At 45.8% G+C, this 24,656-nt stretch overlaps 1 long non-coding RNA gene across 1 annotated transcript in view; it reads left to right on the plus strand.

Annotated features, from left to right (window-relative positions):
• LOC126499286 (uncharacterized) overlaps positions 1–24,194 on the plus strand; it is a 51,211-nt gene extending 27,017 nt beyond the window's left edge. The window contains exons 2-3 of the long non-coding RNA XR_007591048.1: positions 5,389–5,485; positions 22,678–24,194. This is a non-coding gene — a long non-coding RNA (uncharacterized lncRNA). The remainder of the gene's footprint in view (positions 1–5,388; positions 5,486–22,677) is intronic.
• Positions 24,195–24,656: the final 462 nt, after the last annotated feature.

Here is a 24,656-nt window from a genome sequence, read left to right on the forward strand (position 1 = left end):
CTCTTTAGAGAACTGTGCCCTCAAACACAGAGAAAGGCCTGAACTTACTGCCATTCCCTACCTGCTTCTGACCAGACTCCAGGGGAAATTTCATCCCAGACTGGAATCTTTGTAAGCCAGGCCGAGCCGAAGCTGGGCCCCGCTTGCAGGAACACTACTAATGACTTGCTGGTAGGCACCCAAGTCTGAGAAGCCTACAAACACTTGAAATAGGGCCTTGGAATTGGAAAAGAAGTTTCTTCTCTTAGTTCATCTCATCACCATCTGGATAGCTTTTATAATCCTTATTGCACTATGATTATATTTTTTATGCCATAGAGTCTGCTAATTAATTGTAATTACCAAGAACAGGAAATTTCAGTATGACCAGATCATGTTTACCTAGAATAGCAAAGTTGGGGAGCTGTTCTTTATGAGATATGCTTGGGACTGTAGGATTTGAAAACTGCGTAGAACTTCAGAAATGAGTGAGTTCCAATAACTCCTGCCGTACTGTTGGAGACGGGAGCGAGTGGGTCTCAGTTTCAGGACTACCTCAATATCTCAGTAAGGAGGCAATGGCTTCCAGCTTCCTCGTCCAGTGATGGCCTTGTGTCCCACAACCTGAGGACTAGGGGCACCCAACAAGGCCACACTTCTGATTCTGGGTGGGGTCATCAGAGCTAGGATGGAACTTAGTCAAATGTCTCATTTCATCATCTTGTCTCTGTTAGACTCCAAGTTCTTCGGACATAATGTTCCTGTCTATGTGACATGCACCAATAAATTCTCAGGAAGAAAAACCAATCCAAACACTTAGCTGGTGTCTTAGAGAAAAAAACAAAAATCCGGGTGGCTTCATTTTTAGAATTTAAGTAGCTGTTGTGGCCTCCCGTGACACCCAAAACCACTTGTAGATGAACCTGTTCTGTGTTGGGATTAGGGCTGGAATCCTCTGGAAATTCTGTGGCAGCCTTGCCATGCGACTTGACCTCATTTCTAAAGTTAAGGAAAGCTTTTGTCTTTAGTCTAGTGTTTAAACTGTTAGTATTCTAAATAGCAAATTTTCGTTTATTATTCCAAGTGAAAAAAAAATGTGTGTGTGAGATCTCAGCACGTAGAGCAGACTAGGGCAAGATTTTATGCTCCCAGTGGTAGCTGCCTTCTTACCACGAACAATAAACGTGGAAAATCAAGTCAGGCTTAAACCAGCTCCACCACCTAACTTGTTTCTACGGGAGTACTGACCGCTCTCCAACATTCTCAGCTGGAGTATCCAAGGCTCAACACACGGGTTTGGACCTGTGTATCCATCAGCAGCGTCTGTGACTATATAAGACACATGTTATGCTTTGTGTGTATTCTTGTATTTGTGTAGTGTATGGGCATGCATGCACTGACTCTACATGCATGTAGAGGTCATAGGTCAACATCATGAGTCTTCTGTGTTGCTCTCTCTTGTATTTTGTTTTTTAGGTTTTTTTGTTAGTTTGTTTTGTCTTATTGTTTTGAGACAGGGTCTCTTAGTGAATTTATTGCTTAGGAATTTAACTGGGCTAACCAATAAGCATCCAAAGTGAGGATGTCTTTCCTTCCCCAATACTAGGCTACAAACATGCACCAACCATGCCTGTTTTTTTCACAGAATACACACACACACACACACACACACACACACACACACTCACACACCATGAAACTTCCACAGCTTCCTGTTTCAAGTCCTTTGTAAGACATTAAAGACTTTACTACCCACCACTGGGATCTTCACTGTGCTAGTTTTGAGGTCATCATTCTCCTGGGGTCTCTGTTTCTTTCCTTTTGATTTTCTGCCTGGAATGCCCTTGAAAATTCCATTTTTTTAATCTGTCTCATGGTAGACAGCCCTTCCCAGCAAAGTCCAAGTTTGTGGCTTAACATCCTATCCCCAGAATGAGAATCTGCCACATATCCAGCATCGAGTACCTATTTTTTGAATGACTAGAAAAAATTTTAACCAGATCGATGAACATGATTTGGACTGAACTGAAAATCAAATTAGCTTCCATTAGTATAAGGCAATATACTCTGTGTGAGAGTCATTTTAACCCCACACGTACAAGGACACCCCTCGGGTCATAGATGTCATCAGCTGCTTTGGAGAGTCAGTGCAGCTAGAAGCTGTGGTAACCATCAAAGGAGAATGCTCTAAGGGGTAAACTGAGGCGTAGTCTCCTTCCTGGATTTCCTGTCTATTGTTCTGACCCCTCCAATGCAATCTATACATATTTCTCAGATTTCTTGAGTGCTCTTTTGGACTTTATCAGTGTTGGAAATCAAATGCCCAACAATCCTTGCCACCCACACATAAATTCCAAACAAGTTATCAAAGCCTTACAGTCTTCCCAAAGGATGTAGACTGAGATGGGTATGATCTGCCAGTGCAAGATGCTGGCTTACTCTGGGCAACCTCTTCTATCCCGCTTATCTTTGTTATTCTGCTTGTGGAAGATTGTTAAAGAGCTGTGCCATAAGGCAGTAGCTATCCTTGGAGCGATCCCTCTGGCTGGTGCATGGTACCTGGCTTGTCTGGATCCTAAGAGGCAGGTCCTGGTGCTTCAGATAGAACTCTGGTTCTCACAAGCCTTCTATTATACAAGCCATTGTTTGGTATTATACTTCCTGGGGCCGTTCTGCCTCCAGATACCTCCAGAAAACTCTTAGTACTCTCTGCTCTGGAATCTTCTTGCTTGGTTCTTCCAGATTAACCATAATATTTGCCAGTTTAACTCCCATTGTCTCCCAAAGTCTGCCCACTCACTACTGTATGACAGAAGCTGGTATTTATAACTTATAAGAATCAACTCTGAGGAGCTGGCTAAAATGCAGGCAGACTTCTGAGCTCATCGTTGAGAGCTATGCATTTGAAATCAGCGGATTCACTGACTCTATTGAGAAACACTTGGGTTGTAATCATCAGCAGTCCTTCAGCAGTCATTCATTCATTCATTCATTCACACAGGTCTTTCTTTTACATCAAAGCTTTAATAACAAGAATTAGATTTGACAAGAGCAATTGATTCGAACAGTGGGTTAAGTATACGGTTACTAGTTATAAATTCTTGTCTTCTAAGTCTCCTTCAGGATAAAAACAGGCTCCTGTCTACCCTATCCAGCTCTGGGAAGCAGCTTGGAGTGAAAGGTTTATTTGGCTCACCACTGGGTGATGAGGAAGTGCAGAAGAATTCTTCCCTTACACACTGATCAGAAGAAAATGCTTCCTTAGGTTAGATGTGTGCCTTTGTTCAAACATGTTTTTCTACGACTCCAACTGTCCTGCTGGTCCCGTATTGCTGCCACATATAAACATGAGAAACTGAACCAGGTCCATAGGATGCTCACATGCGGTTGGAGGTGACAGGCTCAGCAGCTGCTTAGAGCCAGAGGTCTGAGCAGGTCGTATCTCTAGGACTCTATCAATAGTAGTCGTCTCTACCATCTTCTCAACTTGACTGAAATAAAAATGTCAGACTGGGCCCAAGTGAAAGAGACCTACCTGCCCTTTATCCTAGTCAAGCTAAGAGTTTGTGTCCTCATGAAACCCCATTCTCGGATCAGTAAAAGTTCCCTTGGCAGCATGTTTTGTTGTTGTTGACTTTTTCCCATGGAAGTTTGATAGCCTTGCGTGCTCTATAAAGCTCCAGCTCTCTGCTGCCCCCAGCAGGTCCTTCACTTCTTATCTTACCTTAGCCTGGCTGGCCCGTGGATACCAGAAAAAGACCAGTCTTCTGGTCTGAGATTGAGCATTCATTTTGTGTCATGTGATCTGTGTGTGTTTGGTTTTTTTTCATTCTGCTTGTAGGAAGGTGCTTTGCACTTTGACCTCTCCTCAGTTATTGTTGGCATTGGGGGCCTTCTTCCCTAGCTAGCCACCATCTTGTTGGCATGGTGTGGTCCTTCCCTAGCTAGCCACCATCTTGCTGGCATGGTATGGCCCTTTTTCCTTGTCTAGCCACCATCATTTTTGTCTTCCACTTAAAGCAGCCGAGATAGAGAAGTAAACTGCTTTAGTAAAGACGTAATGATCTGAGCACACACATGTTCAGTTTGGAGAAAGATGGGTGCGGATTTGGATCCTGATCCTACTAACCACTGGCTCTTTGAACTTGAGTAATATTTTTTATGTTTTTCTCTATAAAAAGGTCGTTATGCAATAGCAGGCTAACAGAAATGACTTGTGGATGATGCTCCCGAGGGCTTTGTTTTCCTTCCTCCTGGAGGATTTTTACTTTGAGTAAGCAGTCACAGCAACAGTTCCCCTGTTCCAGGAATTAGCAATCGCTCTCTTGGAGGTGTTTGTTGTCTTCCCTTCCCCTCTCCTGTCCTTTTTCTGTGGTCTGTGGTCTCTTACTTAAAAAAAAAAAAATTATGATAGGCAGTGAGATAAGCAATTAGTTTCCCAGCACTGACGCAAAGAGCTTCCACTGGTCTGCAAGCTTTGGTAGTAGCGACTTCACAGCGTGAGATTCAAACCTCATAAAACCTCAACTGCATGAACACTAGGCAGCTCTATCCTGTTAAATAACCCAGAGTCTGGAAGGCTCCTTGGAAGACTTGGTCCTAGTTCCTAAACATAATAGCTAGCTAAATATTCTTCTGTTAGCAACATTGCAGGTCAGGGCCGGTTCTGTCTTTAATCTCATTTGTTGGATCCTTACTTGCCAGACATTTTATGCATGATGTCATGTAACTATCAGAGCAGCCTTGGCTGTCAGACTAGACCCCACTGAGACTTTAAGAAGTTGAGGTAACTCACTTAAGGTCACATAGCTAGTGAAGGTCCTGGCTGAAATTTGAATCAAGTTCTGACTGGACGCAAGTGTGTGCTTGTATGGGTTAGTTCTCCTGTCTCTGAAAACTAAGGAATCCCTAGGTCCCACCAGGCGCTGGAGGGAGCAGCTTGCAGAGATGTAGACCTTCAGTTTGGATCTGTCATTGCCCTATGGGGGCTTGTAAAAGGTGAGCTGAAGCGGTTATAACTATGACACCATAAAACAGCAATGTCAGACCATTGACCTTTTGTCTGTTGCTGTTCCCGTGTTGATTGATAGATTACATTTTCAAAGATTACATCAGTAATTCATGCTTTATTACTCCTGAATTAGTATAATGCTTCAAATCATCTTGTTGCAATTCAGCGTAATTATCTGTAATTAAAAATAAATTCCTGTAGGGTGAGAATATTAATTCCTATTCAAAACTCTTTATTTCAATGCGGCTGTGAATGAACCAATGCCTGACTCTTAGGTAACAGCGCCAGGCACGTCCTGCCGAGGTAACTTACTTAGTCCGATATGTTTGTACTTTTGTGCGTTTTCTGTGAGCTCCGACACTTTTCCGACTGCTTCGACTTACTTGATGTTCTTACAGGTACTTGCTTTCTGTGTTGCTGCTGTTTGCTTTGATTAATTCACTGGAAGATTCTGATGAAAGCCGTGAAGAGCATTCAAGGGCAAAGTTCATTCAGGTGTGTACAGTTAGTCTGTGCGTAGAATTGTGGGAGAGTCAGGCTTCCCCCAGGACTGAGCCTCACCTGCCAGCGGCAGCAGCACCGCTGGGGGCTGGGGCCCAGCTATCTGGTTTTAACCAGGCCTTTGTGTTTCTGATGGCTGGAAGTTTAGCAACTCCTCCCCAGGGAGGAACGGAGGATCCTGCCCTGGCAGATGCTCTTGATGCTGTAAGCGATTGGCATGCTGTCTGTAGAAAGGGTAACAGAGCCCTGCAGCTCCGAACTTGTTGCCTTCTCTGGGTATTAACACCTGCTTCCTGATGCAGACCAAGTCTCCTTTTGCTCCTGTGGGAGCAAGGAGAAGGTTGGTGGCGCTATCATCTTCCAGGTGTCGGGGTGGAGAACCAGCTGGGGATGCCCCCAAGGAAAGGCTCCCAGGTGTCTGAGGATATGAAAGCAGTTTCAGGAGGTGGTAGAAGAGGGTGGTTTCTCTCACAGGATTCATACCTACAGTGAGCTGGCGGTACAGCTTCCTGGTTCCAGCCTGGGAGACCTCTCGGGAGGCCACCACTGTGGAATAGAGAAATATGACAGATAAGGCAATTCGGTGCCCAGAGTGTCGAGAAATCCACCTCCAGAGTTGGTCTCTAAGTGTTTCCATGGAAGGCGTTTTATTTCTCAGCCAGATAATTCAAGCTTGGTGTTTTAGCTACGTTTCCCTGGTGAAGTTTTATTTTGTGAGAAAGACATTACTGGGATTCATAAAGAGGTCTTCACTTAAGCCTGAGTCCCCCTTGACTAAATGTTTCGGCACATATATTTAACTGCCATAATTAATCACCTCATGGCCCCCACGATCGCATGGTTTCTAGCGAGCATACTTTGGTGGTACATGAATACATTATCAATGTGTTATCGTGTTGAAAATTTAGAGCAATACACAGAAATATGTCCTTCAAAAACCAGGGTGCCATGCACTACTCTCTGAGCCTCACAGTGAAAATTTCTGGTCCTTTATCTTCTTCATAGGTAAAGGGACGGCTGACAGATCAGACAAGGTCAGGGAAATGAACTCTTGGGACTTGCTTTCCTGGGCATGCCGCCTCCGTTCTGTTCTCTGCCTGCTTCTTTTAAGACCTGTTGGGGTCAATGGAAATGAATGATTCCATTCTGAATGCTAACAGGGGAGAGACCTCCTTATCTTCTGGGTAAATTATCTGGGGGCTATTTGTTGATGGGTCTACTCTGCCCAGCCCCCCACATCCAGCTTTCTCTATCAACCTGACATTGTGATTCCCTTTTCTCGGCTCCCTTTCTATCCTCATGGCTTTGCTGCTCTGATGCTTAGGGTTGGTGCTATTTCATATGCTTACAAAAAAATTCACCTTTCTTGAATTTTGCCTTTCCCAGTTGTGATTCATGCCCTTGTTCGTAGGGCAGAACGGGTTCTGTTTCTTCCAGGTCCTAGGCAAAATTGGACTGAGTCCTTTTCCCTTGGAAATGCCTACCCTATTCAAAGCACAGGTTGGTCTTTAAGTTTCAACCATTTTCTGGTGGTACCAACTCACTGAGTGCATACAGACTTCCGGGGGCTCAATGGGGCGTATAATATGACAGCAACAATGAGTATCTGATCATGTTCTGCTTCCACCACCAGATCCCTCCACTATTCAGTGCAACTAACTCTGGGGCAGGCACTGGGCAGGAAACCAGTTTCTACCAGGCTTGTAGCCTATGGAATAGCCCGACAGAAAAACTATGCCCTGATTAGCAAAACTAACCTGATTATGGTTAACTAGGCCAGCTGGGACTCATCTTTGAGGGAATTGAAATGCAGGTATTGGCCAATGCCCACTAACTGTGAGAGCAGAACCCAGGAAGAAAGGAGAATGGAATTGCTGGAACCTAATGGCAGCTACTGTTTCTTAAAGGAGAAGCATCATGGGCGAGGGGAGGAGAGCTGTGGGTTGTTTGGTGGATGGACTGGCCTTGGATGCCCTTGATCCACCTCCAGTGTTTTCAGGAACCCAAGGTTTCCCTTTGTGCAGCTGGTGACTCACTCTCCAGGTGACTTAACTTCCGGTGGTCTGCAGCTCCCTTGCATTACATCCTCAGCTCCCTAAAGCTCTTTCCTGCATCCTTCCTTGGCATCAGCCACACGCATCTCCCTCCCCTACCCATCAGCTCTGTGTAAAGAGAGGTTATAGCCAATGTCACATAGGAAGTTTTGGCCTCAGGATCCATATCGCCAATGTGACTGAATAGAGGTTGCAATGTGGTCAGAACTGAGACGCGCCCGTTCATCCCCAATCCCAACTCTTCCACGCATCTGGTTTGCTTCCCAGGCATGTGTAAGGGGAAAAAATGAGCTTCTTTCTAAATTTTGGAAACGAGGTTCTGCCACTGCCAGAGGTTATACTCACTGATCAGAGCTAAGGAGGGGCTGGCTCAACTCCATATCGCTGACAACAGCCTTAGGTCTAGTTCCTCCCTGACCAGTCTTTGTCACTTCTCTTGCTGTCTGGCCCCTGACGTCATTTGGTTTTATACCCACTGTGAGAGACAGAATGAAGGAGCCAATGCCTATGAAAGCTCAGCGTTTATTTATACAGTCAGAGGTAGAGAGAAGGTTCCGGAAGAGCTGCTAAGGGCACTCGCCCAGCAGCGGTGGTGCACTTGATTAGCAAAGCACCATTGCTGGTCTCCAGGAAGCTAAAATCAGAAGCAAAGAGAGGAAAGAAGAAAACGATGGTCCGGCTGGGTGTTAAACATTCACAGTCGTCAACGATGAGAAGCCAAGGGGTACTAGAGCAGCGTTAGAGACAAAACTGTGACTGTGGCCACCATCATCAGAATTACAGAGTGCTGTAGGAGAAGGTATTAAAGGGTTAAGCTGGAAGTACAAAAAATGGGCGGGCTCAATCAGGAAGTACAAGCAGCTAGGACAAATCAGAGAGGGAAGATGGAAGGTTCTGACTGCTGAGGAACAAGACAGGGTTTCCCACTGTAGAGAGATTGGCTCCATCTGAGATTGGTAAACTCGGGATTTTGCCAGATTTAGGCTTTTCTTTCAAAGTGATTGGAATGTGAAAAAATTTAGACTTACCAATGGTAGCAGTAACCCTGTCCCCCCGGTTGTTTGGGTTTTTTTGTTTATGGGCGTTGTTGGTTTATCATCTGCACCATTGTTTTCTTCTCAGCGTCTTTAGGAATACCATTTAGGAAATGGTCACTTCAAGTTTACATGAAGAAACTTGATTCCCAGACAACCGCATGTCACGGAATGTTATCTGTGAGGTCTGCATATAATCATTGAGAATCATACCTTCTATCCGTAAACCCCACACGCCTCACCCTACAACTTCGGGGACTGGTCTTCATTCAAGACCTCAAGAGACACTTTGCCCCTGCTCTGCCTCCTAACCTCCTTAGAATTCTTACCAAACACATCCACTACTGTGTCTCCCAGCCTTCTAGGCTGGGCATATTTCCTACTGACTAAATACTTAGTCACTGAGAAACACTTGAAGGAAAATGCTCAGATCCCCTCATTTGAAATAACACATTGTCTTTCCTCTATCTCCAGGTCCTTGCCTCCTACAGTTCTGAGTTCCATAAGCTAACTGGGATTCCCTTGCTTACTCTCCATTGAGAGGATCAGAATGTCCAAACTCCCTGAGTTACTTCACTGGGGGTGGCCATTTTGTATCTAGTCCCCAACTTCGGCACGTCTCAGTCTCTTCTTGCTACTCAGCATTCTCTTCCAGATTCAGCCTCTTCTGCCTACCGCGCCTCCTGTAACACTCAACTGTGCAGTTTCTCTGTTTACGCTTCACCACAGGCTCGTCATGTTTATTTGAAGGGGAAGGTTTCAATTATACTGCAACTGGCTCATTCTTGACTCCCACCCACTCCCGGCTCCCCCTCACCTAGACTTCTAAATCTTCGTCGACTGCATGGGAGGAAGATAATAAAATATCTCTCTGGGCTGGACCAATGGCGTGACTCTTTGCAAATAAGAACTAATTGTCTAAAAGAGAAATTAAACTCCGAGGGTAGTTAGAGATTAGTAGTAAAACTGCATCAACAACCCGCGGAGCTGCCGAGATGTTGGCGAGAATTTAACTTTCCAGATGAGGCCCAGGGAAGGGAAGTAATTTTCTCAGGCTCGTTTAATTAGCTAATGGAGGCCTTCTTCATCCCTAGACAAGACCCCACATGCAAACCTTTCTCCTTTGGTGTCTACTACAACAGTGCAGACATACCTATGTAGTCATATGTATGTGTAATGTAGTCACGTGTGTGTTGCGCAGACCTGGATGTTCTCAAACAGGATCTCTGAGGCTAGAGCAGAAAAGACAAGGTCTGATTTTGAGTATCTGCTCAGGTTCGACCCTGTTAGATGCTGCACTTTCCAAGACTGGACCCATGTTTTGTTAAGAATGAAAAAATGGTCCTAGTGGTTCTCCTGTGTTTTCACAGTGGAAACAAAGGTTCTGCCTGGAGAGGGAGGTACGCAAGTGCCAGGCTATGGCCCTCAGGAGCCTGCGTCTTTAAGAAGAGCGCAGCAAGCCTAGTAGCTGCTTTTGTTTGTGTGTTGAGGGCGAGGAGGAGCCTAGCTTGAAGCAGTACCTGGAGCCCGTGGGCGGTCTCTGGGGAACTGTGAGTCAGGCCTGCAGCACGGCCAACTGGAGTCCTTGACGTAGTTGGAAACGATTCAGGGGCACAGCTGAGACCTCAGAATGCCAGGATGCTATGAGAGGAAACCACAGTCCCTGGCACAGAGCTGGCCCTGTATGGATGGTAGGAGGTCATCTTGACTTGATTACCACCACCAGCAAAAGAGATGGAGGCAGGATTGGCTTCCCTAGAATCAACCCCAATGGGTGTGTGCACACTGAAAGCCCTGGTGGTAGGAGCCAGTGGCCCAGGATATCTGCGCATGGCACTGCCAAGACTTCATTATTTGACCTGGTGCGCTGCAGGATGGCAAGCCACATGTCTGGTACACAAGGTGGCGAATCGAAATCCTTGACTGTGTTAAGAGGTTGAGCAAGTCTGTAGTTAAGGCCTTCACCTTACCCGAAAGAAGAGGAACTAATACTACAGCTGTCTCCTGCCTCTCCAGGGGAAGCATCCAGTTCTGAAGCCAGCTCAGGTGTTCCTTCATCTCGATCCTCCCAGAGAGTGAAATGTTGGCCTCTTTTTCCCTGCAGATGCCCAAAGGTTGAGCAGAGCTCATGAAAATGCTGATTTTACGCCTCTGTTTGCACTCAAAGCTGTGCGGTAGGGCAGACAACGAAAACAGAGTAGGTGGAGAAGCAGGGCGTCATTCAGAGTTTCCAGGCACCTCAGCTCTGCACCTGCACACCTGGGACTCGCGTAGAAACTGAGTCACAGAACAGAGGGTGGGCTTCATGAATGGCAGAAGGTTCCTGGAGGAAGGCAACAGGCAGATGCAGGCAGAAGAGTTGCCCTCCCCCTGGTAGGTCAGGGAGCGCAGTGCACATGACGGAGAGCACTTTGGTTGGTTTGTCTTCTTGGGTCTTTCGAGCCTTCTTGTTGGGAAGCGAATATTGAGAGAGGGTGTCTTTGACTGAGTGACGGATCCCTCTAGAGGGGATCGTAGTGAGATAAGTGCCAAGAGGCATGATACCTCGGCAACACCTCCTGTCCGTTCTTCTGGGGTCCAGACTTGGGGCGGGGGGAGCAATGGATGGGTGCTTCTTGAGTTGCAAGATACAAAGTACGCAACAGAGGGCTTCTCCTCACACGAGGTCCCAGCATGATTAGAAGTGGAGGAGTCTGGAGCTGGAGGTGATTTGACTCTTAGGATTTCTAGTCTCCAGTGCGCGCATCGTACCGTTGCTTCTCGCGAGGCTACTCAGCCAGCCTCGGGTCCTGTTGCTCCCGATCCGTGATCATTTGCTTCTTCTCTCAACATCTTTGCTGTAATAGAGTTCTCTCCAGTACATTTTCTGCTTAGTTACAGTTTTTACTTTCTAACCATTTTGGCTTGCCCTTAACTGAAGATGACCAAGGTTACCCACGGCCTTATCAGTATATTTTCAATCTTGGTCCCTATAGCAGATAGCTGGAGTCTTTGTGTATTTGTCAATTAAAAGACCTGTGTGTGGGAATGTGACTGGCACAATGGAGCCCTCTTTGAACTCACCTCTTCTTCAGGGGTACCTGATCAGCCCGGGGTGCCATGCCTGAGGCGCGTGCCTACTTCTGGTCAAATCATTTGAAGACAAAGATAACAAAGAAAGACCTAGATTTGCTATTTCGATAAGGACTCTGGGCAGAATGGTACTTAGAAACGACTTAATTGAACTTTGTTTTGTCATGGGTAGTCAAGACTTTCAAAACTAAGTTAAAACGAAAGGGGAAACCAACAGTTATTGTCAAAGGCTAATGCCACACATTTAGTCATTGTGATGAGGCACTTAGAATATGGAGACATTTTGAAGTGGCTTTGGTAAATTATGCAGGATAAGATACTTTTTTTTTAAAAAAAGAAGACTTAATTGCTTAATTGATAGGTAAATCCATATAGTAAATTTTGGGGTAAAGCAAATTAGACATAGATTCAAAAATTGTGGTGAAGGGAGAAGACAGAGAGAGGAGTAGTGTCAGAATCCAGGAAGTGGGTCAAGATGGAACCTGACCATGAGCAAGTAAAAAAGCAGATATGGCAATGTCAATTTTGATAGACCTCAGTGTGAGGAAACCAATAGAATTCCTGGTAGCCGCAGCATTGAAGAAATCCTAATATGTATGTAAGAAATACACCTGAGTCTCAAGGAAATACAGAAATCCAAAGTGTTTCAGAAAGGTGGAAGCTTTACTTTTGCAAGGTGGTGTGCACCTGTGCTTAGGCAAGGAAGCGGGGTCTGCTGAGGTCTTATTTCTAAGGCCAGTGCATGGGGGGTCTGCCGAGGTCTTATTTCTAAGGCCAGCGGTCCTGGGCTTTGCTCTGAGTGGGCAGGGACTCAATGTTCTATTCTCACACTATCAGCTAATACAGTGTGGCAGTATAGTTCCTAGGAAGGCAAGACACTTGAGCATATATTCCAATTTCAGGAAATTCTGACCCTGGAGGGATAGGAATTTCTGCCAAGTGGCTTCTTAGCGATTTCTTTAGTGGTGCTTTATATTATTTGAGCCTTTAATAGCCTTTAAAAATGGTGCCTCTTTCTGGATATTTTTCACAGTCTCCGTATCTTTTAAAGAAGATGAAAATAGGGAATAGAGATATCTAAGAGACTTGAAAACGAGGGGTGAAAGAAAAGAAATAAGAGGGATGTAAGATAATAGTTGGATCCTTTTAATTTCTTGAAATTTAGCAAAAAAGGTCTGAGGATTGACTTTTAAAATCAAGCCTGGACGTCCAAGGCAACAGATGGACGGATCATTCCTTTATTCCAATGCTACAATTAAAATCAGAGAGAAAAATGGGGTTGCTGAAACTATTGGCAAGTTGATTGCCAAGCAACCGATCGAATTGCAAAAGGCCAAGCCGATTTGCTTTCCTTAACAACAAAATAATTGGGCTCTGTCTGCACTATGTGAAATTATCTCCGTTTTAAAGACACCAAATGGGTTTGATTACTCAGTCATCAATGCACTTCTCAAGACTAACTTTTCATCTCGGCTAACATAGTTGGTCTGGACCCCAACATGTGATATCAGGGGTACCATGAACATATAAGTTTAGGCTCCAATCACTGCTTTACCTAAAGACACACCTGCCATGAAAGCCAGTTATAGAGTTTGCTTGGAGAATGCAATGGCAAAGAGGCGGATGATAGATAACGTTGGCCTTGGAATCTGTAGGAGATTCAGCTATTCATTCTCAAGTCCACTCTACTGCACTCTGATGGTAAGCACAGATTTCACAGGCCTGGGGCGCCATCCTTCATAAGAGCCTCCCCTCCCTTGCTTCATACACGGCCACAAAGTCCAGGATCCCCAGGCTGCCTGCTCTCAGGCCCAGTGACTCCGTCCATGGTCGGGGTATCAGAGTCCTACCCTCTCACATACAGTAGATTGCTAGAGTACTCATGAAGCTCAGGGGAATGCTCTACCCATATTGCAGCCATATGACAAAGGATGTCCATCATGACCAGGACACTGGGTATGGGGTATCATGGGGGAGGGAGAAGGGGCGAGGCAGAGAGACAGAAAGGGAGAGTCTCAGACATGTGGCTACTATGCCTGTCCTCCACGAACCACTGGTGTCGTCTCCCCGCACAGCCAAGTGTCTGCCAACTAGGAGTCCGTCCAAGCTTTGCTATGTGGGGTCATTTTGCTAGTTGTTTCGTTCTGCCTCTGTGTGTGTGTGTGTGTGTTTGCATGTGTGTGGGCAGGTGCATGTGTGTAGCATGCATGGAGAGGCAAACGTTGGTATTCGGCGTCTTCCTCAATCACTGTCCATCTTACACATGGATTACACATGTCTGGCTATCATTTTCCATCTTACACACTGAGGCAGGGTCTCGCTTGGGATACAGTCTAGAGGTCTTGATTGTGTTCATTTCCTCTGCCAGTTAAAGGATTAAAAGGCAGGGAAACTCTTGAGGGTGGCAGGTAGCAGCAGAGCCATCTCAGACACCATAGACAGAATCAGTAGTCGAAGAAAGATGTTTATTTGTGCTGAGGAATGATATCTACACAACAGGTACATGAAGGAAAAGCCCCTCTGCAAGGCTGATGGTGGGCAGGTGGGCATAGACACCCACAGGACTCAGGAAGCAGAAACTCCAGTCTCTTCTCAGGGGTGGGTTTTTTTTTTTTTTTTTTAAAGTCTCTGAAGAGTTTAGCACTGGTCGGATTGAAGAAGTATAGGATGGTTGATCGGCCCACAGCTGTTGCATAATCAACAGATCCTCAGCTGGCCTTGAACTCGTTGAGCCTGTTCATCACCAAGGGGCCTGCTGATGGGGGACAAAAGCCTGCAGGGCTTTGTTTGAAGCTGCCTTAGATCCCCAGGGTGAGGAAGAAGTGAGGAAGATGCCCTCTGTCTTGGAACTTTGCTCCCTTTATTACCTAGCCTTGGCCCCTCTCCCTGTCCATCTACCAAGGAATCTGTCTAATTCCTAGACTTGAACCCAGAGCTATGTCGCTTTCTCTCTCACTCCTTGAGCCCTAGGATTACAGGTAGTTGCCACTCCTCTTTCAATTCCTGTATTTGCATGGCTTCTGGGGGATCCAAGCTCCACTCTTCGTGCTTATGTAACAAGTCTCTTACTCATCGAGCCAGTGTGAAGGTATTGGGACTTCATTCTGCAGATGGATCACTAGCAACAGGCAAGGCTAAACTGTGGTCATGATCACGTGGTTCAGAGCTCCAGCCCTCTGATTACATGGCTGTGTTTTCTTGCAAGGCCAGCCTCTATCCGGGTATGAGACAGGGACCTTCCTGCAGACCTCTGAGAGGCCCGGCCACTGTTGACCAGCTAGAACCAGTTACAGCATGGCCCTGTGGGGAGACCAGTGACCGTGACAACTCAAAGTTAACGTTCAAAAACAGAATTGTAAAGGGAAGATGGCAGCGGCGGTGCGGTGACAGCCTGGCCCCAGATCTCTCCCTTTGTAGATACAGGAAGAGGCCTGAGCTGGAACCAGAGGAAACACACAAACTCAACTCATACCAAGTTGATGCAAGTCTGTCGTCATGGAGACAAGGACAACTCCTGCTTCCCTCAGCCTCTGAAATGCAGTCCAGGGTGGTTCAATGTCAGGTGCACTTGGATTTGAGTTCTGACTGTCAATTCTTAGCTGTGTGATGCTGGATGAGTTGTTTGACCTTGCTGGGCCAGCACACCATGCGTAATAGGAAGATCCTCCTACCTTGTGCCTCTACTGTGAGGATTGAGGCAGCATAACTCGGAGTATGGAGAACATTTCTCATCCCCATCCTTTTCCTCTGGCCCTGGTGTCTTCACTTCTCCAGTTCCAAACAGCCAATCTGCACACTGATCATTGCGGGCCCCCTCCTCCGCCCGTGTCAGAAACCCAGAGTGAAGGACTAGCTAAGGGTTATCTACTGGCAACTTGTTTCTTTGTTTACAGCATTCCCATAGTAAATGAGTGAGTTTTCTTAGTCGTTGTATGTCAGGGTTGTCAGAAAGCCTTGGGAGCAGAAGTGGTTTGCATTGTAATTTTTGAATTTTGGGATATTTACATATCCAGAATAGATATTTTGGGGGTTAGGCCAAGTAGAACCCCAAACTTCACTTAATGTTTCATGTACACAGTGTGCACGGTCTCGAGGCTCCTTCATGTAATATTTTCAGCGTTCTCTTGTTTTGACTGCAGCCCTATCACGTGAGGTCAGGTGTGGAATTTTCCATTTATAGCGTCACCTCAGAGCTCAGAAGGCTTTGGATCTCAGAGTTCGGAGTAGGGGTAAACAAACATGTTATGTTCACTCCTGTAAGGACTTTGCAGAGCTTGGTGAGGCTACCAGCTGGGGGTGCAGAGAAGCACAGAGCTACCCAAGAGGCTAGTGCTGCCCCCTGCTTACCCTAAACACTTCTGCTGTGAGCCTGCTTCAACTGGAGGTGCAAAATCAGCTCCCCATCAAGGCCACGAAATCCTTAAGATCAGCCTTGGAACTTCCTCTCCCGGCCTCCCGGCCTCCCACAGCTCCGTTTCCTTCCAGCCTTTGTGCAGGACACCTCTGCAGGAAGGAAAGGAAGGTTTATGGAGGCCCCTGTGGGGCAGGCTGGGGATCACGTGTGTGCCATGTCATCTGAACCACTTTTCTACCCTGGCGGCCAGCAGACATGATCAGTCTGCCCTCTGGAAGGGAGAGTCAGTAAATTGCCCCCAAGACACTGAACCTATAGGGGCAGACTCTAGGGTGTTTCCTCTAAGTGATCTTCGATGTTTGCTTTTTCCTTTTGATCTCCACTGCCTTATTTCACGTCTGCAAACTTAAAGACAACATTCTAGGAAGAGGATAATGTATTCCAAACATAAAATAATCTATCGCAAAGCTTTTCAACGTTTACAAAGGGGAAATCTGGAACTGGTGAGATGGCTCAGCCGGAAAAGGCCCTTGCTGCCAAGCCAGCGTGACCTGGGTTCAACCTCTGTGATGTTGCCTGATGGAAGGAGAGAATTTACTTCACAACTAGTCCTCTAACTTCTGTATGTTTACCGTGGCATGGGTGTTCCCCTATGAAAAAAAAAATACATATTTAAAAATGTTAAAGATTCTTTTCTTTTTTCAGATAATTTTCAACTTTTTCATTGTTTTTATTGAGCTATATATTTTTCTATGCATCCCTATAGCTTTTCAGATTGTGTATGATCACCTCCTATTTGTATAGGCTAACAGGTAAACATGCTCCAACCGTCAAGTGATGCCAAGAACTCTGGGAGAAAGCTTTAGATCAAACAAGTTAGGCTGAGAAGGTCTTCAGAGCCTTCTGGTAATCCCTTTTCTGTAACTGCCTGCACTCCAAGATTGCTATGAGTCAATTTATAGTTAACAGGATCCTGAACCCCCAGTGAAGGCTCGCTGTGTGTCAGACAGCCAGCAAAATACATAGGGTGGCTATGGAAGTCTCACAATGTCTCTGTGGGCAGGACCCAAATCCCACTGTCCCACATTGCAGAGGAAGCTGCTGGTCACAAATCTGCTTGCTCAAGGCCACACAGTGATGGTGCTCTAGCAGAAACCTAGGCAGCAAGGCTCCGGGCCACATTTTGCACACTCAACTTGACTCCCCTGTTTTTTTTTTCCCCTGATCAAACTAATTTGCTTAGCATCCTTGGCCATCTCTGTGTGTTATGCCAGCCTCTTGAGGTTCTTGCGTCAAAGGCAAATCATTTAGAAGTCTCATCTAGAAATGATGCTGTTTCCCTCAAGAGTTGGAGATCATGACTTGAAACTTGCAGCTCAGACACAGCTTATCTTGCTTTTAGCTCCTTCCCATGATCTTTACCAGGGAACCTTCAGAAAAAGAGGCATCAGCCGGGCAGTGGTGGCGCATGCCTTTAATCCCAGCACTCGGGAGGCAGAGGCAGGCGGATCTCTGTGAGTTCGAGGCCAGCCGGGTCTACAAGAGCTAGTTCCGGGACAGGCACCAAAGCTACAGAGAAACCCTGTCTCGAAAAACCAAAAAAAAAAAAAAAAAAAAAAGAAAAAGAGGCATCAGTAGCCCCCCCCCCCAATCTACCTTCACTTGGTCCCTCCACATATTTTTAAGCAGAATGGAGATCGTGAAGTTGCATCCTTAATTCCAACTGCTAACTTAAAACAAGTGGGAAGACAAGAAGACAGGAGTCCACAGTAGGACACCAAGGCCACTGGTTGGGACGGAGAAAGCTTGCAAGGCAAGTGAGGTAACAGTAACAGGCAATCGCCAAGGAAAGGGTTAGGAAACGTGGCCCACACCAGAGCCTCTTTCTATCAGAGTGCATCCTGGGCACACGGCATTGTGTGCAATGTGGAAGTCCGAAAGCCAGGTGCCTGCTCCCAATGGAAAGAAAGTAGATGCCTTGTACCAGAAAGACAGAGTCAAGGTGCTGTGGAGGCCTCCAGGGTAACCTGGGGGTGGGGGGTCTGGTTGGCAGAGAACCCCCATACCAGATTCTGTGCTAATCTCCCAGACTCACCGTTTAGCAGCTCCTTGAAGTAACCCTATTTGTGCCCCTCCTCCCTCAGAGGGGGTTCCGTTCCCAAGGGCAGTGCTAACGTGCTCAGCCCAAGGACCAGGGTGCCTGCTTGCCTTTCACCCAAATCTGCCTCCTCAAGGTCGTCTTGGAGCCAGTTCCTCGGGTTCCTTTTCTCATTCATGGTAAGGGGACCACGGTATCTCTTACTTCCTGAGGCGGTGGTGAGGATTAAGGAAACTAGAACATTTGAAATGCTTGCACCTGTCCTCAGACCAGGGAGGCATGGATATGCAGGAGACACCAGTGCAGATGCCACCAGATGGCATCCAGGTGGCCTGTTTTGCTCTGTGACTTTCAGCTAGGACTTGAAAGTGTCTCAGCTTCACTTTAGGGGAAATCAGAGGCACACCATGGGGTTGTTGAGAGGTTTAAATGATTTGAAACTCTAAAGCACTTACAACAGCCAGCATCTAGCCTGGTGAGCGCTCAGCACTGGGATGGCATCAGATAGCTTCTGTCAAGCCCTGTTTTATCAGGTTGACATTGTACCGAGCGGGGTGTAAATGAGTGGGGTGGCCCGAGACACTTGTGATCTTGTTCTGTGAACAGATGGCATCAGCCTGAAAACGACCGCTTCTCTTTACCATGTTCCCAAATCATCCAGGACTTACCGTACACACTTTCAAATGCCGCCGTCACCAAACTCTTCATCCAGTCCCTTCCACGCCTCTCCTCCTCTCTGAGTCCCGTCCTCCAACTTTTCCTTGACAGCGTTGTGCCCCACAGGAAAATCTTCTGTGAAATCACAAGCTTTTCTTTTTGCCCTGTCTGGGTACACTGGCCATAATCATCTCACAGCCTTGCATGGCTATTCATAAGGCTTATCAAATGGAAAGCTTAACCACAAATAAGCCGGTTTCATCACACCTTGTAAGGGTGTGTCAGTTGTTCCATTTGATTTGACTTGATGCCAGCCCCGAATCTTGTAGGGTTTTCTTGGAGGCAGCTACTCTTCTTATCTTTCATCCTTGTGGGCACATCCTAAGAGTCGTGGGCACTCTATGCTGTGTGTTAGTTTCCCTTTGTTTAAGCTACCGAAAGAACATGAGTGCTGTGGTTTGAATGTGTGGACAAGGTAGTTCCAAAGTTCCCGTGTTAATGCTGTCTGGAGGTAGGGCCTAGAAGAGGGAATTAAGATCAGGCTAGATTATAAGGGAGTAACCCCGTGCTCTGATGGCATTTGTGGCTTCATGACAAGAGGAAGAAAGACTTGATTTAGCATGCCTCCTCTTTCTCAACACGCTATTCTTTCTACTCTGTCTGATGTGGCGAGAAGATCCTCATGAGATGCAAAGGAGAAGCCAGCGCAGTAACTTAAATTTTCCAGCATCCAGAACCATGATCCTATAAAACATCTTAATATAAATTATTCCTTCTAAGATACTGTGTGGTAGCGATTGTAAATGAGCTAATATAAAAAGAATGTGAGCTCTTGGGATTTCCTTACCCTACGGCTCCACAGCTGGCCTGGGAGTTTTTGGAAATGAAGATGCCAGAGAGGACAGGAGTTTGGCCGTTTTGCTTCAAGACCTCTCTGGAGGACTGGATTGTGTGGTGAACTCCACAGGCTTGTCTGGGGAAGAGTGCAGATGTCATGAGGAAGGATCATGACAGTCGTAAAGTACCAGATCAGGAAGAATTAACAAAGTCCCCCACTTGGAACATGAACTAGGGGAGCTGCTTGAGCGATGGACTTACAGGAAGAAGATCGATTGTGGCATGTGGTTTCAGAGGGCTCCCCCCATCCTGCTGGGGAGCACATGGTGAAATGGAGCCATTCAGTGGCAGTGAGACTGGAGGAGTGGGAGGAGTCACAGGCTTAAAGAGAATTAGGACCTATATGCTGTTAGCTGAGCATCGCTAGGCAAAAATGTATGGCTAGGATCTTCCTGGAGAGGAAAGAGGCAAATAGACAGAAACCTGAATGAAAAAACAGTTGATTGGTCACAAGCAAGTCCAGGTTGTGAAAGAGGGCTTCATGACGCTAGAGGATTAGTTATGCTTTAATGGCTTTGCAAATGGAGGATCACTTCTAACTCGGGGGAGAGGGGACACTAGGCTGTAGATACAGCATGCTGTCTGAGCCACCTTTGAAGCACTGGTAAGAGCTGCAGAGGTGGGGAAGATAGGCAAGACGGCACAAGCAAGAGCATGGAGCCTGCAAGGCCAGAGGCAGGGCAAATGTTCAAGAGCCGTGTCACGGGAGGTGAGCAGTTGCCTGAAAAGCTGAACGACAGATTAGCATCTAGGGCCTCACTCACTGTGCGAGTTTTCACAAGTGGCCTATCCTCAGTCTGACCCAGTTTCCTTGAGTGGAGAGAGAATCATGGAAGTACCCACGAGACAGGGTTGCTGTGTGGACACAATGACGTAGTGCACATGCACAGATCATCCTAGTCCCTGGTGCATGATGACAAGCTGCTAAATAACCGTTGGTAAGTGATTGGTGGTGATGACAATGGCAATGGTGACCAGCAGTGTCTTCAGGTTTCTGGAAATGGTGAAACTGAGGGTTGTACTTTACTTGGTGCTATAATAAATATTCAGATACATAACTCATAAAGAGGAAAGGACTATTTAGGCTCACAGCTGTTTCAGCCTTATAGTTAGGCAGTATATCATGGCAGGAAGATATGGTAGCGAAAATTCATTCACTGCTTCACTAGGGAGCCAGAGAATGGATGAAGAAGGGGCGAGAGTCTTTCTAGCCAGTCTCGGGACATTTTTCCACATTGATATGCAGTTCTGCAACTAGACCTCGACTCTTAAACTCTCTACCAAATCTTAATAGTACCAACGGGTCATACCACGCGCCATGAACCTTTTGTAGGCAGTCAACATCAAAAAAAAAAAAAAAAAAAAAAAAAACAAGATGCCACAAGAAACTATGAGGCCAAGGATATAGAAGATGAGGTGAAGTATTTCGAAGAAATATAATAATGTACTCTGTGAAATTCTCAAAGAATAAATACAAAATTATGACAAAAAAGAGAAAAGTCACAGGGACGTTTAGAGAAAGAAGAAAATAAATAAAGAAGCATTGCCGCTGAATTATATTAGGAGAATTGTTTTAAAAGGGTTTAAGCAGGAGAATAATATAACAAGTTTTACAAATCAACTAGTTCTCTGGGGGTCACTGTAGATTTGAGGAAGGCAAGGCTGCGCAGAAAGATTGGAGAGGTGAAATTACTCCTTCCCAGGTGAAAAGCTGGGGACTGTAGCAGTGGGCAGCAGCTCAAAGAAAGGGCCAGTTTTGCAGAACTTTGGGTGGTGAATGTGGTAGGCATTGGTGAACGAAGAGAAAAAGCTAAGGTCATGCTCGGGGTGACTAGGCAAACAAGTGACCCAACTGTTGCTGTGAAGGACCTTTAAAAGGAGCTTGTGTAGGAAGGACAGAGATGAGGTTGTTTGGAAAGGCTGTGTGTGGAGAATAGATGAGAAGACGTGGTGTATATGGTCTTCTTGAAGACTCCCCAGATGTGGCCCATGGAAAGATCCAGATGCTGCCAGAATAATGTTAGATGGCGCCATGAGAATAGGAGATGTTTCCCGGGAAAGAATGCAAGGTGAGAAAAGAGGAGATCAAGGGATAATCAGTTGGAAGATAACCATTTAAGGAGCAAGAGAAGAAAAGTATCAATATACCAGAGGGCTTGAGAAAGATGGGAGAGCGTGAGGTGTGACAGAAACTTGAATAGAGTTTGAGGATGCGAGTGATGAGCCATCTCGCATACCATCTGTCCATCCACTAAGATGGAGAAGGGGGCTAACTGATTTAGCAAGGAGGTGGGGGATAGAAAGAGCAAAGAGTGTGAGACAGGAAGACGAGTCGGGGATTCAGACTTTATCTGAGATATTCTGAGAAACAGAAAAGTGAAAAGAGTCAAGGAGGAAGGTAGCAGAAAAGACTGTCAGGGTGTGACAGTGAATTCTGTTGTTGAATCTAGGAGACGCATCTCTAGCTGTTGGGCGTTTCCGGGGAAGTATAGACTGAGGATGGAAAGATGAATCCTAAATGTGGATGGCATCCCATGTCTGTGTTCTGGACTGGGAAACGGAATAGGGGAAGCAAACAGACCATCACCACCCACCCCTCTGTACCCCCAGACTGTAGATGCAATGTGATTAGCTTACCCTTCTTCCTACCCCGTGGGATCACTGCCATATTTCCCCTACTGTGATGGGCAACAGTTTAAACTGTGGGTCAAACTCAACGCTTCCTTCCTTGAGTAGTCGATTAGGTGCTTTGTCATAGCAATGAAAACAGTAACTAATCCTTAGGAAGCTGAGTCTTCTTCTTCTGTATTATTGCTTTTGCTGTGTGTGTTGTACATGTGTGTGGGTGTGCACACTGTGGTGCACATGTGGAGGTCCTAGAACACCTTTCTGAGGTCAGTTCTCTCCTTCCACCTTAAAGTGTGCTCCAGGGATCGAACACAGGCCGTCAGGCAGTACAGCAAGCATTTCTGCCTGCTACATCGTATCATCAATGCTAACGGAAGCTTTCTATTGTATAGAAATGAACTTAAGAAGAGGAGGATGCTGCAGAGGCAAAGGAAAAGGAATAGAGCTGATGATTTAAAGGTCACAAGGAGGCAGATGAGCACAGTGTCAAGAGCCTGTGCAGAAAGAAATTTAGATGGGCCAGAGCGACCAAGCAAACAGAACCAACTCTTGATCTACATTTTGTGAAACTCTATCAAGAAGATAAGTGTTTCAAGGCTTTCTAGATGGGCAACCTCAAATTCTGCATGTACTAATAATGAACTTTTATCGACACAAAAACACAAGTAAATCGTGGTGATTGTTAAGGCTTTCCTGGAAAGGTGTGAAGACTTGGAGCGCCCACTAAAGAGATGTTCAGCAAGAACAAGGGATAGGTAAAAAACATCAGACCCAAGGTCCAAAGAAGATACGAATCTGTGGCGAATCCCATTTTAGTTACTAGGCAATGCTACTCCTCTGTCTTTTAAGAGATTGGATACAGAATGAGAAGTATAACTGAAGCATTCTCCCAGGTCTACATCCTCACAGGCTCAGGGAAAGTCTGAGAACATAAGACAATTAGGGATACCAGGCAATCAGTACTTTCTCGAAACAACCAGGGAGCACAGATTCAGGATGCTAGCAATGACCCCTTTACCTTCTTGTTTATCCTCAAAAGGCTCAAGGGGAAAAAAATGACCTCAGAAGGAATTATGTGTCTTCTAATCATTATTATTTGACTGGATAAGACCCCATTTTCATTTTAACTCTAATTCACAGTTATGAAAACCAACTTATTTAATTTAATTGCCTTCTCTTTGTCCTGGGGTTATGTATCAGTTTAAAGCTTTGGGAATGCCCACCTCCCCCTGAATCACTGGATGGCCTCCAGGGAACCTGAGGGACAACAAAGATATTATGTACTCGGATTAAAGGGGCAAACATTTCCCCAGACCCACAGAGAGGCAACACCTCCAAACTCTCAGTAGAAATGACCAGAAAGAACAGGGGTATCCTTTAATTAGCTAGTTTTAGAACACATGCTGGGAAATAAACCCAGTTAGCCCCCAAATATACGTGAGGTGAGAGGTTATTTTCTAGAGAGACAGTCCATGGCCTAGGAGACGTTAGTGGCTTGGTTGGAAAACTTCAGGACACAGTGAACAAGGCGTTACCAGTCGTCCCCCTGAGTGGCTGGCAATACACAAGCCATAATTATTTACTCTCCCTGGCTAGGGCTACCCCTCAGTGCAGAAGACAGAGGAGAGCCCACCACTCTAGATGAATGACTGACACTTCCTCGGGCCTCCAAGGAACTCTGGGCATGCTCTCTGGCTGCTCTGACAGATGTTTTAGGGAAGTACTTCTGATTTGTCAACTGCAAACGATAGAACTCTCTTGGTGGCCTGTCCCATTTGGTGGGCTGGGTATCACCCTGACTTGGGACAAAAGGCCACTGACTTGGACATCACAAGCACATGTTGTTAAAGACAGCAGTGTCTCTATAAAACACAGTACTGTTAGAAAAAGGAATTCCTTTTTTTTTTTAAATATAAAACCCCCATGTGTTGGGTTGTTATTCTTTCTAAAAACAATCCCCGCCTTTTCATTGTACTGAATTAATTGTACTTCTCTAGTGCCTTTCGTGGTTTTCATAAGTCATGTTAACTTCAATCTCCTCCTCCTAAAAGCTTCAGCAACTTTCTAGAATTAGATATAATCTCTTGCTTGATTGTCTTCATGTTTAGGCTCAGTTTGACCTTCCAACAGTGGCCAGCACCAAAGCCCATTTCTTCATCTTTGTTCTCTCTGTTTTTACACATCCTGCCCTTTCCTTCCCCTTCGCTTGGCTTCTCTCTCGCCCTCCATCTCCATCCTGAATCAGCTCCTAAAGATTCACTAGTTCCCACCTAACCAGTAGACTACTTCTTCCCAACTCTCAAATTCCAGCATGATCTCTTCCTTTTCAAGGGTCTCGTATATTTGATGTTTTTGTTTAAAAAAAACCTCT

Source organism: Alexandromys fortis, unplaced genomic scaffold, assembly GCF_014885135.2.
Source record: "Alexandromys fortis isolate MF-2015 unplaced genomic scaffold, M_Fortis_MF-2015_v1.1 scaffold_15, whole genome shotgun sequence".
Lineage (NCBI taxonomy): Eukaryota > Metazoa > Chordata > Mammalia > Rodentia > Cricetidae > Alexandromys > Alexandromys fortis.